The sequence below is a fragment of the Stomoxys calcitrans genome, chromosome 3, assembly GCF_963082655.1.
Source record: "Stomoxys calcitrans chromosome 3, idStoCalc2.1, whole genome shotgun sequence".
In the NCBI taxonomy this organism is placed as follows: Eukaryota; Metazoa; Arthropoda; class Insecta; order Diptera; family Muscidae; genus Stomoxys; species Stomoxys calcitrans.
In genome coordinates, this window is record NC_081554.1 from 10,322,217 (window position 1) to 10,335,984 (window position 13,768).

Consider the following 13,768-nt stretch of genomic DNA (forward strand, 5'->3'; position numbering starts at 1 on the left):
GAAATGGCCTCTAGAGGGCCCAACAATATTCTATCTGAATTGGCTGAAATTTTACACATGGAAAGCAAGATGCTATGTAGAGATCAACACCGTGGCGAATACTTTCAGGAAAATTGTTGCCCTTGTATAACTTTCTCCTCTTAGTCTTATTGATTTGAAATGGTGTAATCTATCTCAGAGTAAATACTTGCAAAGAAGTGAAGGGTGTTAATTGTTTTTGCCCATATCTCCTTTAGAATCTAACTCAAATATATTTAAAATTATAATGGTTTATAGGACTATTATCTATTTCATCTAACACCATATGGCCGATTCAGAGACGGACAAACACACAACTCGCAGAGTCATAAAGATAACCGCCTGCCTATGTTACAAGAGGGTGGAGTATTTTCTTTGGAACACTGTAAGTGGTGTTGGATAATTAGAATTCAATTATCATTGCCCTCACTCAAGGCTATGCGTAACACTCGTGGCCCATTCAAAGGTAACAGGAATCATCCTCGCACGCCTGAAATGCCTATGATATATGAAAGGTATTGGACACATATCGATCATGTAAGTAAATCCATGACGCCACCATAAAAATGATATTTGGTTGACATTTTCCATAGACTTACAGTTTTGACAGCAGCAACGATATTCAGTTGTTCAAAACTCGCTCAATCAGTTGTCAAATGATGTTTCGTAGGTCTTGTATTTCTGTCGAAATGAATGAATGAACGAAAAGAAGAGCAAAGGTTTCACTGTTCATCCATTCCATGGCAGTGTGGAGTGTGTTTTCAGAGAGTTTTTCAGCATTTGATTGATGTGACATTTAAGAGAGGATTATAGTGGTAATAAGCCGATTATGCGGCAAATTAATGATCTAATCGGTTTGGGTTTTAAGGCATGTCTTCAGGGTGTAAAACTCTCAACAGCATTTTGGAATGTAAGAAAAAATGTGGTCTAAGCTGTTGTAAAATTCCTTTGCAGGCAATGGTTTAAATTTTATTTCTTTCATTAAAAGAACTTTAGTTAAGCTTACATTTTATCGGTTGTTTTAAGATAATTGTGGCAGTTACACTGATATCCTTCAAGAGTTATTCGAAATCTTTTAAGCGGATCACAAATAACAGATTTAAGCGTAAAAGGTAAAATCCATGTCTTCGCTCATCTTATGAGTGAAGATAAAAAAATTTTCAAGCATATTATGTCGACTGATGGGAACTTTTAAGTGAAATTTAAAAATTCTTTATAATATTATTTCAAAATAAGTAGAATATCATGATATGATATGATATGATATGATATGATATGATATGATATGATATGATATGATATGATATGATATGATATGATATGATATGATATGATATGATATGATATGATATGATATGATATGATATGATATGATATGATATGATATGATATGATATGATATGATATGATATGATATGATATGATATAATATGATATGATATGATATGATATAATATGATATGATATGATATGATATGATATGATATGATATGATATGATATGATATGATATGATATGATATGATATGATATGATATGATATGATATGATATGATATGATATGATATGATATGATATGATATGATATGATATGATATGATATGTTATGATATGATATGATATGATATGATATGATATGATATGATATGATATGATATGATATGATATGATATGATATGATATGATATGATATGATATGATATGATATGATATGATATGATATGATATGATATGATATGATATGATATGATATGATATGATATGATATGATATGATATGATATGATATGATATGATATGATATGATATGATATGATATGATATGATATGATATGATATGATATGATATGATATGATATGATATGATATGATATGATATGATATGATATGATATGATATGATATGATATGATATGATATGATATGATATGATATGATATGATATGATATGATATGATATGATATGATATGATATGATATGATATGATATGATATGATATGATATGATATGATATGATATGATATGATATGATATGATATGATATGATATGATATGATATGATATGATATGATATGATATGATATGATATGATATGATATGATATGATATGATATGATATGATATGATATGATATGATATGATATGATATGATATGATATGATATGATATGATATGATATGATATGATATGATATGATATGATATGATATGATATGATATGATATGATATGATATGATATGATATGATATGATATGATATGATATGATATGATATGATATGATATGATATGATATGATATGATATGATATGATATGATATGATATGATATGATATGATATGATATGATATGATATGATATGATATGATATGATATGATATGATATGATATGATATGATATGATATGATATGATATGATATGATATGATATGATATGATATGATATGATATGATATGATATGATATGATATGATATGATATGATATGATATGATATGATATGATATGATATGATATGATATGATATGATATGATATGATATGATATGATATGATATGATATGATATGATATGATATGATGTGATATGATATGATATGATATGATATGATATGATATGATATGATATGATATGATATGATATGATATGATATGATATGATATGATATGATATGATATGATATGATATGATATGATATGATATGATATGATATGATATGATATGATATGATATGATATGATATGATATGATATGATATGATATGATATGATATGATATGATATGATATGATATGATATGATATGATATGATATGATATGATATGATATGATATGATATGATATGATATGATATGATATGATATGATATGATATGATATGATATGATATGATATGATATGATATGATATGATATGATATGATATGATATGATATGATATGATATGATATGATATGATATGATATGATATGATATGATATGATATGATATGATATGGTATGATATGATATGATATGATATGATATGATATGATATGATATGATATGATATGATATGATATGATATGATATGATATGATATGATATGATATGATATGATATGACATGATATGATATGATATGATATGATATGATATGATATGATATGATATGATATGATATGATATGATATGATATGATATGATATGATATGATATGATATGATATGATATGATATGATATGATATGATATGATATGATATGATATGATATGATATGATATGATATGATATGATATGATATGATATGATATGATATGATATGATATGATATGATATGATATGATATGATATGATATGATATGATATGATATGATATGATATGATATGATATGATATGATATGATATGATATGATATGATATGATATGATATGATATGATATGATATGATATGATTTGATATGATATGATATGATATGATATGATATGATATGATATGATATGATATGATATGATATGATATGATATGATATGATATTATATGATATGATATGATATGATATAATATGATATGATATAATATGATATGATATGATATGATATGATATGATATGATATGATATGATATAATATGATATGATATGATATGATATGATATGATATGATATGAAAAGAAATGGAATGGAATGGAATGAAACGAAGTGTTCTATTAAAAAAAGGCAAATAGACCATCAATATTTCTGTCACTCCCAATTTATTCCTGCATTCCGAATAATTCTCAAATACCTTGCGTCGTCTAAATATCGGCATGCCACAAACAAAAATAAAAATTCTGCTAAACATGTCATAATTATGTGCAATTATGACAGCCTTTGTTTTTGGCGTGCTGCACCACAACGCTTTTATAATGCGGGCGATTTATGGGCAACATTAATGAAGGCAGCAGAATGGCCGTAAACACAAAATCCTTTATGGAATCACACAAAATCGATATGATTTCACAACATTTGAGGAATTGATGACAGCACATGCGGGATGAAATCCCTTCGTATGTGGTCATAATAATATTTTGTTGCGTTGCCTTGCATGAATGTTGCTGTCATTTCCCCTGTCAGAAACTGAAGGTTTACTAGCATACAACCCTAAAGTAAAGAGAAAGATGTAGAAAAACCCATTTGAAGTGCAATAAAAATTTAATATCTCCAACATCAGCAGCAACAGCAAAAATTGCCATTTAACATTGCGAATATGCGAGTGATGGTCGGTCGTCGGATTGCTTGGTTGGCCGGCCAGTCAGTCGGATATAAATGAAATCTTTAATTAAAACTTAATGTCCTTTTAATATCCAATACAGCCAAATAGAAATTCAACAAAAACTCTTGGCTGTCCTGCTGCCTGCCCCTCTCTCGATATTTAGCTTACAGCTTCAAATGTCTGGAGTGGAGCTGTGAAACTGTTATGAGCTTTCTTTGTTGTTTTTGTGTTGTGGGGGTTTTTTCTGGAGCGACTTTTGTAACGACAGTTAATTTTTTTTCTTACTTCTGCACCATAAACGAAAACATCGAAGTTAAGGACAAATGGATTGCATTTTATGGGTTCAATGTTAAATGCACTGAGGAGCAGCCATTAGCGAGGAATAATTAAAAGTGGTTGTAGGAAGACTGAACAAGGCGGTACATTAAGACAAAATACATGGCGCCTCCCATAGCGCAGACGTTGGCGCGTCGGCCTATGACGCTAAGCTCGTATCAAGGCGAGAACATCAAAAAAAAAAATGTTCCGCGGTGGTTGTCCCTTCCCAATACTTGTAACATTTGTTGGGTACTATGCCATGTAAAAACTTCTTCCCGAAAAGTTTTCGCTCTGCGGCGCGCGGTCCGGACTCGGCTATAAAATAAGGTCCCTTATCATTGCGCTTAAACTTGAATCAGACAGCACTCGTTGATATATAAAGGGCAACATTTTTCTCATTGCGGCTCAATTAAAAAAAGAAATAATTTTATGTTTGCAACACATCGAAATATCCATTTCCGACCCTATAATGTATATATATTCTTGATCAGCGTAAAAATCTAAGACGATCTAGACATGTCCGTTCGTCTGTCTGTTGAAATCACGCTACAGTCTTTAAAAATAGAGATATTGAGCTGAAACTTTGCACAGATTTTTTTTTTTTTTGTCCATAAACAGGTTAAGTTCGAAGATGGGCTATATGGGACTATATCTTGATATAGCCCCCATATAGACCGATCCGCCGATTTAGGGTCTTAGGGCCATAAAAGCCACATTTATTATCCGATTTTGCTGAAATTAGGTAGAGTGAGTTGTGTTAGGCCATTTGACATCCTTCGTCAATTTGGCTCAGATCGGTCCAGATTTGGATATAGCTGCCATATAGACTGATCCTCCGATTTTGGGTCTAAGGCCCATAAAAGCCACATTTATTATCCGATTTCGCTGAAATTTGGGACAGGGAGTTGTGTTAGGCTCTTCGACTTCCTTCGTTAATTTGGACCAGATCGGTTCAGATTTGGATATAGCTACCATATAGACCGACCCTCCGATTTAGGGTCTTAGGCCCATAAAAGCCATATTTATTATCCGATTTTGCTGAAATTTGGGACAGTGAGTTTAGTTATGCCCATCGACATACTTCTGCAATATGGTACACATCGGTCCAGATTTGGATATAGCTGCTATATATACCGGTATCTCGATTTAAGGTTTAAGGCCATAAAAGGCACATTTATTGTCTGATGTCGCCGAAATTTGGGACAGTGAATTCTGTTAGGCCCTTCGACATTCTTCTTCAATTTGGCTTAAATCGGTCCAGATTTGGATATAGCTGCCATATAGACCGATCTCTGGTTTTAAGGTTTTCGGGCCATAAAAGGCGCATTTATTGTCCGATTTTGCCAAAATGATTGGGACAGTGAGTTGTGTTAGGCTCTTCAACATTTTTCTGGAATTTGGCCCAAATCGGTCCAGATTTGGATATAGTTGCCATATAGACCGATATCACGATTTACCGTTTTGGCCCCATAAAAGGCGCATTTATAATCCGATTCCACTGAAATTTGACGCAGTGACTTATGTTCAGATCGGATTATTTTTAGATATAGGTACTTAAAAGACCAATATTTTGTTATACACAATTGAACAATGACTTGTACTTGTAAATATTTGGTCCAAATCGGAATATATTTTGATATAGCTGCTCGGAGGCCACCGTAGCGCAAGGGTTAGCATGTCCGCCTATGACGTTGAACGCCTGGATTCGAATTCAGGGGAGACCATTAGAAAAAATTTTCAGCCGTAACATTCGTGAAGTACTATGCCATGCAAAACTTCTCTCCAAAGAGGTGTAGCACTGCGGCACTCCGTTCGGACTCGGCTATAAAATGGAGGCCCCTTATCATTGAGCTTAAACTTGAATCGGACTGCACTCATTGATATGTGAGAAGTTTGCCCCTGTTCTTTAGTGAAATGTTCGTGGGCAAAATTTGCATTTGCTATTGGGCATAAGGTAATGCATTTTTCACCGGATTTTGACGAAAGGTGGTTTACATAGCCGAGGTGGTGGGTATCCAAAGTTTGGCCCGGCCGAACCTAACGCCTTTTTACTTCCTGAAGTAAATTTTATCAAAATTTACTTTCTGTAGGAAATTTACCCAAATTGTTTTCCCTTAGGAAATTTTTCGAAATTTACTGCCCATAGCAAATTTTGGATAATATCCTATAGTCCAACATTTTCCCGTCTTTACGAAATTGCCCAAATTTTTCCTTCTCTGGGAAATTTTCAAAAATTTACCTTTTTTAGAAATGTGATCAAAATTTCGTTTCCATAGGAAATTTTTCTAAAACTTCATTTCCACAGAAAAATTGTGAAAATTTCTTCTCCACAGGAAATGTCGTCAAAATGTACGAAAGCTTAAACAAATCAAATATACTTTCCCAAGCTGGCGTAATGGCCAAGGATACTAAACGAAATCCCTTAAATGGGAAAATTCGTTTATGTTTGGCAAAACAACAAAGGGAAAATTTAATGAAAAAAAATATACCTGAAATTAATGTCGTGTGTTGAGATGAAAATAATACGAGCAGGCGCTTATGCTTGGGGTAAGTAAGTAAGAGGTAAGTATCGCCGTAAGTACTGCCGGAGATTAAGACCCATTAAGATTTTGTATAAATAATTAATGACTGACTGTGAATGCCGGCGATGATGACGACAACATCGACGACAACGACTTACACGACCACGACAACTTGGAAGTTACCAATGGGCCATGCCCTGCAGGTCGAATGCTCACTCGCTCGCTGGCTGGCTGACTGGCTTTTCCTTGCCTTGTCGAGTGGCTCTGCTCTATTGAGGGTAGTGGTGATGGTGGTGAGGCTTTTGATCAAAGGCAACAGACCAAATTGAAAAGCGAAATTCTATTTACATTTAAGAACATTTTCTGCTGAAAAGCACTCAAAGGCGTCGTCTTGCTCAAACGCTGTCTCCACCTGCCGACCCAGTCCAAAGAGCAAACATGCAGCCAAATATGAAAGGCAAGCAAAGGGAGGGCAGAGCACAGAGCAGCTTATAAATTAAATTTTATTTAATGTTTAAATGAAGTGGGAAATTAGCCATAATATTATGATTATATGGAGTGAAGAGGATCTCTTTGATTTTCAAATGGAAGGCGGCAAAGGTGCGAGCCCCACTGCGAGTGTCATCAGTGACAGGTGTTTGTTTGTTGGCATGCATTTGGGGCCAGCACTTAAGTGGTGTTGTTATTCACTACTCCGACAATGTTTGGAAACACTTAAGTGCATTTTTGAACTACATTTTCGGGATAAATGCTACGGCCAGATAGACCCAAAAATTAGGCAATCCTGCAAGCGTAAGACAAATATTTAAGACTCGTACATCATCTTCTTGTAAATAAGCGATCAAAGTAATGCCCGGAAAACACTTGGAAACTTCAATGCTGTAAATATTTATTTTATTAAATTAAAACTTTAAGTCCAACAGCTTAACTGTCCGTTTGTTTGTCTTTTTGTTGTAGTTTTCCTAAAACGGAAATTTTCTCCTTTCCTTTAGCTCTTCAAACGATTGACTTTTGGCTTATTCGTAGAGTTTAAGGGTTAACATCTCCATTCACTTAGCTGGGTTGGTATATTTTTTTAAAGAATTTCCCTCAATCCGGAAGTTTGCCTGCAAACGAACAAGTATTTGAAGACATTTAAACGTTTCCTTGGCACGCCATTTGTGCATTACATGGCAGATTGTTGTCATCACCATTTTGAATGGAGTTGTCTTTTGCCTAGAGGGGTAAATATTTGACATTTATGATATTTAGCAGTGTCTTTTGATAATAAAAAAAGAGAGACAGTGGTTTTGCTTAATACAAATTTAAAGAAATAAGAAATGAAAAAAAAAATTTAACAAAATTATTTAAAAAAAATTAAAAATTTAAAAAAAAAATTCTAACACATGGAATTTTGATCAAAATTTTCGATAAATATTGGCGAAAATTCGGTTAAAGTTTTCTAAAAAAATTTCAAGATTTCTTAAAAAAATTAAATATTGACAACATTTCCTATAGAAATGAAATTTTGACAAAAATTCCCATAGAAACGAAATTTTGGCAAAATTTCCCATTGAAACGAAATTTTAAAAAATATTTTATAGAAACGAAATTGTGGCAAAATTTCCCAGAGAAAAAAAAATTTGGCAAAATTTCCCATAGAAAAGAAACTTTGAACAAATTTCCCATAGAAACTAAATTTTGACAAAATTTCCCATAGAAAAGAAATTTTGAAAGAAGTTCCCATAGAAACAAAATTTTGACAAAATTGCCTATACAAACGCAATTTTGTCAAAATTTCCTATAGAAACGAAATTTTGACAAAATTTCCTAGAGAAACGAAATTTTGACAAAATTTCCCATAGAAACGAGATTTTAATAAAATTTCCCATAGAAATGAAATTTTGACAAAATTTCCCATATAAACGAAATTTTGACAACATTTCCTATAGAAACGAAATTTTGACAAAATTTCCCATAGAAACGAAATTTTGACAAAATTTCCTATAGAAACGAAATTTTGTCAAAATTTCCTACAGAAACAAAATTTTGACAAAATTTCCTAAAGAAACGAAATTTTGACAAAATTCCCCATAGATTCCATTTTTGACAAAATTTACCATAAAAACGAAATTTTGATAAAATTTTCTATGGAAACGAAATTTTGACAAAATTTCCTATAGAAACAAAATTTTGACAAAATTTTCTATAGAAACAAAATTTTGACAAAATTATAAGAAATTTTGACAAAATTTCCTATAGAAACGAAATTTGACAAAATTTCCCTTAGAAACAAAATTTTGACAAAATCTCCCATAGAACCGAAATTTTGACAAAATTTCCAATAGAAACTAAATTTTGACAAAATTTCCTATAAGTACGAAATTTTGAAAAATTTCCTATAGAATCAAAATTTTGACAAAATCTCCCATAGAAACTCAATTTTGACAAAAATTCCTATAGAAACTCAATTTTGACAAAATTTCCTATAGAAACGAAATTTTGACAAAATTTCCTATAGAAACGAAATTTTGACAAAATTTTATATAGAAACGAAATTTTGACAAAATTAGCTATAGGATCGAAATTTTGACAAAATTTTAATTTGAAAAGAAATTTTGACAATATATCCAATAGAAACAAAATTTTGACAACATTTCCCATAGAAACGAAATTTTGACAAAATTTCCCATAGAAACGACATTTTGAAAAATTTTCCTATAAGTACGAAATTTTGACAAAATTTCCTATAAGTACGAAATTTTGACAAAATTTCCTATAAGTACGAAATTTTGACAAAATTTCCTATAAGTACGAAATTTTGACAAAATTTCCAATAGGTAAGAAATTTTGACACAATTTCCTATAAAAACGAAATTTTGACAAAATTTCCAATAAAAACGAAATTTTGACAAAATTTCCTATAGAAACGATATTTTGGCAAACTGTTCTGTAGAAGCGTAATTTTTGAAAAATTTTCTATAAAACGAAATTTTGACAAAATTTCCTATAGAAACGAAATTTTGACAACATATCCCATAAAAACGAAATATTGACAACATTTCCCATTGAAACGAAATTTTGACAACATTTCCCATTGAAACGAAATTTTGACAAAATTTCCTATAGAAACGAAATTTTGACGAAATTTCCTATAGAAACGAAATATGGACAAAATTTCCTATAGAAACGAAATATGGACAAAATTTCCTATAGAAACGAAATTTTGACAAAATTTCCTTTAGAAACGATATTTTGACAAAATTTCCTATAGAAACGAAATGTTGACAAAGTTTCCTGTAGAAACGAAATTTTGACACAATTTCCTATAGAAACGAAATTTTAACAAAAAAAATTCCTATAGAAACGAAATTTTGACAAAATTTCCTATAGAAACAAAATTTTGACAAAATTTCCTATAGAAACTCAATTTTGACAAAATTTTCTATAGAAACAAAATTTTTGAAAAATTTCCTATAAAAACGAAATATTGACAAAATTTCCTATATAAACGAAATTTTGACCAAATTTCATATAAAAACGAAATTTTTTAAAAATTTCTTTTGTTATGGGCAATTTTTGCTGAAATTCAATCTCTATGGAAAGTTCTGTTAAAATTTCATTTCTATAGGAAATTTTGTCCAATGTTTCCTTTGTTTTTCTTGCCAGACAAAATGCTTTCACTTCTACATTTTTTGTCAACTTCTTATGCCCAAAATACATATCATATGAACATTTCCTTGGCTAACATTGTGACATTGATAACCAGCTAATAAGTCAGCTGTGGAAAAACGCGTTGGTGGTCTGCTGGGTCAAAATACCTAAAGGGTTAAAAGGGTAACACTTTTAGCTGAGAGCGCCAATGTAACTAAAAGTCAACTGGAAGGCACACTTAAACATATCAGACAAAAGTGAAAATTCACCTTTGATATTTCAACTTTATGAAAACTTTTTTTTACCCTCAAATAAATGAATGGCTGCAATGTTGGCCTTACTCTAGACCCCCCATGAGTTGGAAGCTTTAGAAAAAAAAACTTCCCCTTAAATCATACAAGTGAGAGTTGGCGTTTTTGTTTCCAAGAATATGGACAGAACAAAAATTAAATCGCTCCGCCAGAGGTCGACAAGAAAATACTTTGTTGCAATTTTATGCCACATTTAACCCAGTCAATGAACCCTGTTTGTGACCAAGGGAAAGTAAAAATACCGTTGAACCTTCCTCCCCTAACCATCTAATAAGAATCCCACCCACACATGTATATCTGGGTATGTGTGTACATGTGCAAACCTTGTAAGACTCTGAGTAGATGAAAAAGGGGCCATTAAATGACAGCTTTAAGCAAGACCATTACAAATGTAATGAGTTAAAGACTAGACGTATTTAACCACAAACATATTTCGTTTCCTAAGGAAAAAGGGGAGAAAGTATAGAAAGGTATAGTTAACACAACTATGAAGTCTAGGAAATGAAATTTTCTCAAAATTTTCTTAAAAATATTAAATTTTGAAAAAAATTAAAAAATCAACAAAATTTACAAAATTTCTTATAGAAATAAAATTTTTATTAAGATTCCTACAGAATGGCAATAAATGAATGCCTAAATTGCCTATAAAAATATATGTTGAGGATCTTGTATATAAAACGCAATTTATGTTTGTTTGTTTGCCGGTTTGTTTGTTTGTTCCGCATAGACTCAAAAACGGCTGAACGGATTACCTTGAAATTTTCACAGATTGTGAAAGTTGGTCTGGAAGGAAACACAGGCCATATAATTTTTTGATATTGGGAGGGGGAAGGACCACCACAAAAGTACTACCCAAAAATAAAAGTGGACCGATCGGGACAATATGGGATTCAAATGAAAGGCATTCAAGAGTAGAGTACGAATTTCATAATAAAAGTTGGGTACAAGTACCTGGGGGACCGCCCCAGCCCCAAAACCCCTTAAAATACGTCTATTTGGCGATCATGACAATATGGGACTCAAATGAAAGGTATTCGGGAGTATATTACGAATATGGTCAGAAAGTAGGAATAGGCCTTATAATTTATTGACAACGGAAGGGGGCGGACCCTCCACTGTTACCCCAAAAACACTACCCAAAATCAAAAGTGAACCGATGAGGATAATATGGGTATCAAATGAAAAGTATGCGGGAGTAGATAACAAATCTGGCATACAAATTCAGATCGAAGTATAGGGGGTCATCCCACCCTCACAAAAACGCCCAAAATGGGCACATTAGCCAATCACGGATATATGGGACTCGGTTTGTTTGTTCGTCGTTGTGTAAAATTTCAGCCAATTCTAGTAGGAATTGCGCTTTTTAGGGGCTGAAGAAGTAAAATAGGGAGATCGCTGTATTAGGCTATAAACCGATTCATGATATTTCGACACGTATGTTAAAGGTCATGAGAGAAGCCGTTGTACAAAATTTCAGCCAAATCAGATAATAATTGCGCCCTCTTGTGGCTCAAGAAGTCAATACATCAGATCGGTTTATAAGGCAGTTATATCAGGTAATGGACCGATTTGAACTATTCTTAACACAGTTGTTATCATAACAAAACACCTAATGCAAAATTTCAGCCAAATCGGATAATAATTGCGTCCTCTATAGGCTCTAGATTTGAACTCAAGACCCCAGATCGGTTTATGTGGCAGTTATATCAGGTTATGTACCGATTTGAACCTTATTTGGCACAGTTGTTGAAAGATATAATAAAATACGTTATGCAAAATTTCAGCCAAATCGGATAAGAAATGCGCCCTCTAGAGACTCAAGAAGTCAACACCCAATATCGGTTTATATGGCAGCTATTGAATATCAAGTTATGAACCATACTTGGCACACTTATTGGATATCATAATCGTATAGGAATTGCGCCCTCTAGAAGCTCAAGAAGTCAAGTCCCCAGAACGGTTTATATGACAGCTATATCAGGTTATGGACCGATTTGAACCATACTTGGCACAGTTTTTGGATATCATAACGAAATACTTCGTGCAAAACTTCATTCAAATCGGATATGAAGAACGCCCTCTAGTGGCGCAAGAAATCAAGATTCAAGATCGGTTTATATGGCAGCTTATCAGGTTATGAACCGATTTGAACCATACTTGGTACAGTTGTTGGATATTATACACGTCGTGTAAAATTTCATTCCAATCAGATAAGAATTGCGCCCTTTAGAGGCTTAAGAAGTCATGGCCCAAGATCGGTTTACATGGCAGCTATATCAAAACGTGGACCGATTTGAACCATGCTTGGCACAGTTGTTGGATTTCATAACAAAAACTGTCATGCAAAACTTCAATGCAATCGGATAAGAATTGCGCCCTCTAGAGGCTGTCTTGACTTCTGACCCAATATAGGTGTATAGGCAGCTAATATGGGCCATTTACAATCCCAACCGACCTACACTAATAAGAAGTATTTGTTCAAAATTTCAGGGTATAAAAATTTAAATTTTGTATGAAAAACATTTTTTTTTGTCAAGATTTGCTATCTAATAGAACATTCTTATTGAAATTAAATTTTTACAAAAATATCATATACCACCACATGTCCGCCTATGACGCTGAACGCCTGGGTTCAAATCCAGGCGAGACCATAAAAAAAATTTTCAGCAATGGTTTTTCCCTCCTAATGCTGGCAACATTTGTAAGGTACTATGCCATGTAAAACTTCTCTCCAATAAGGTGA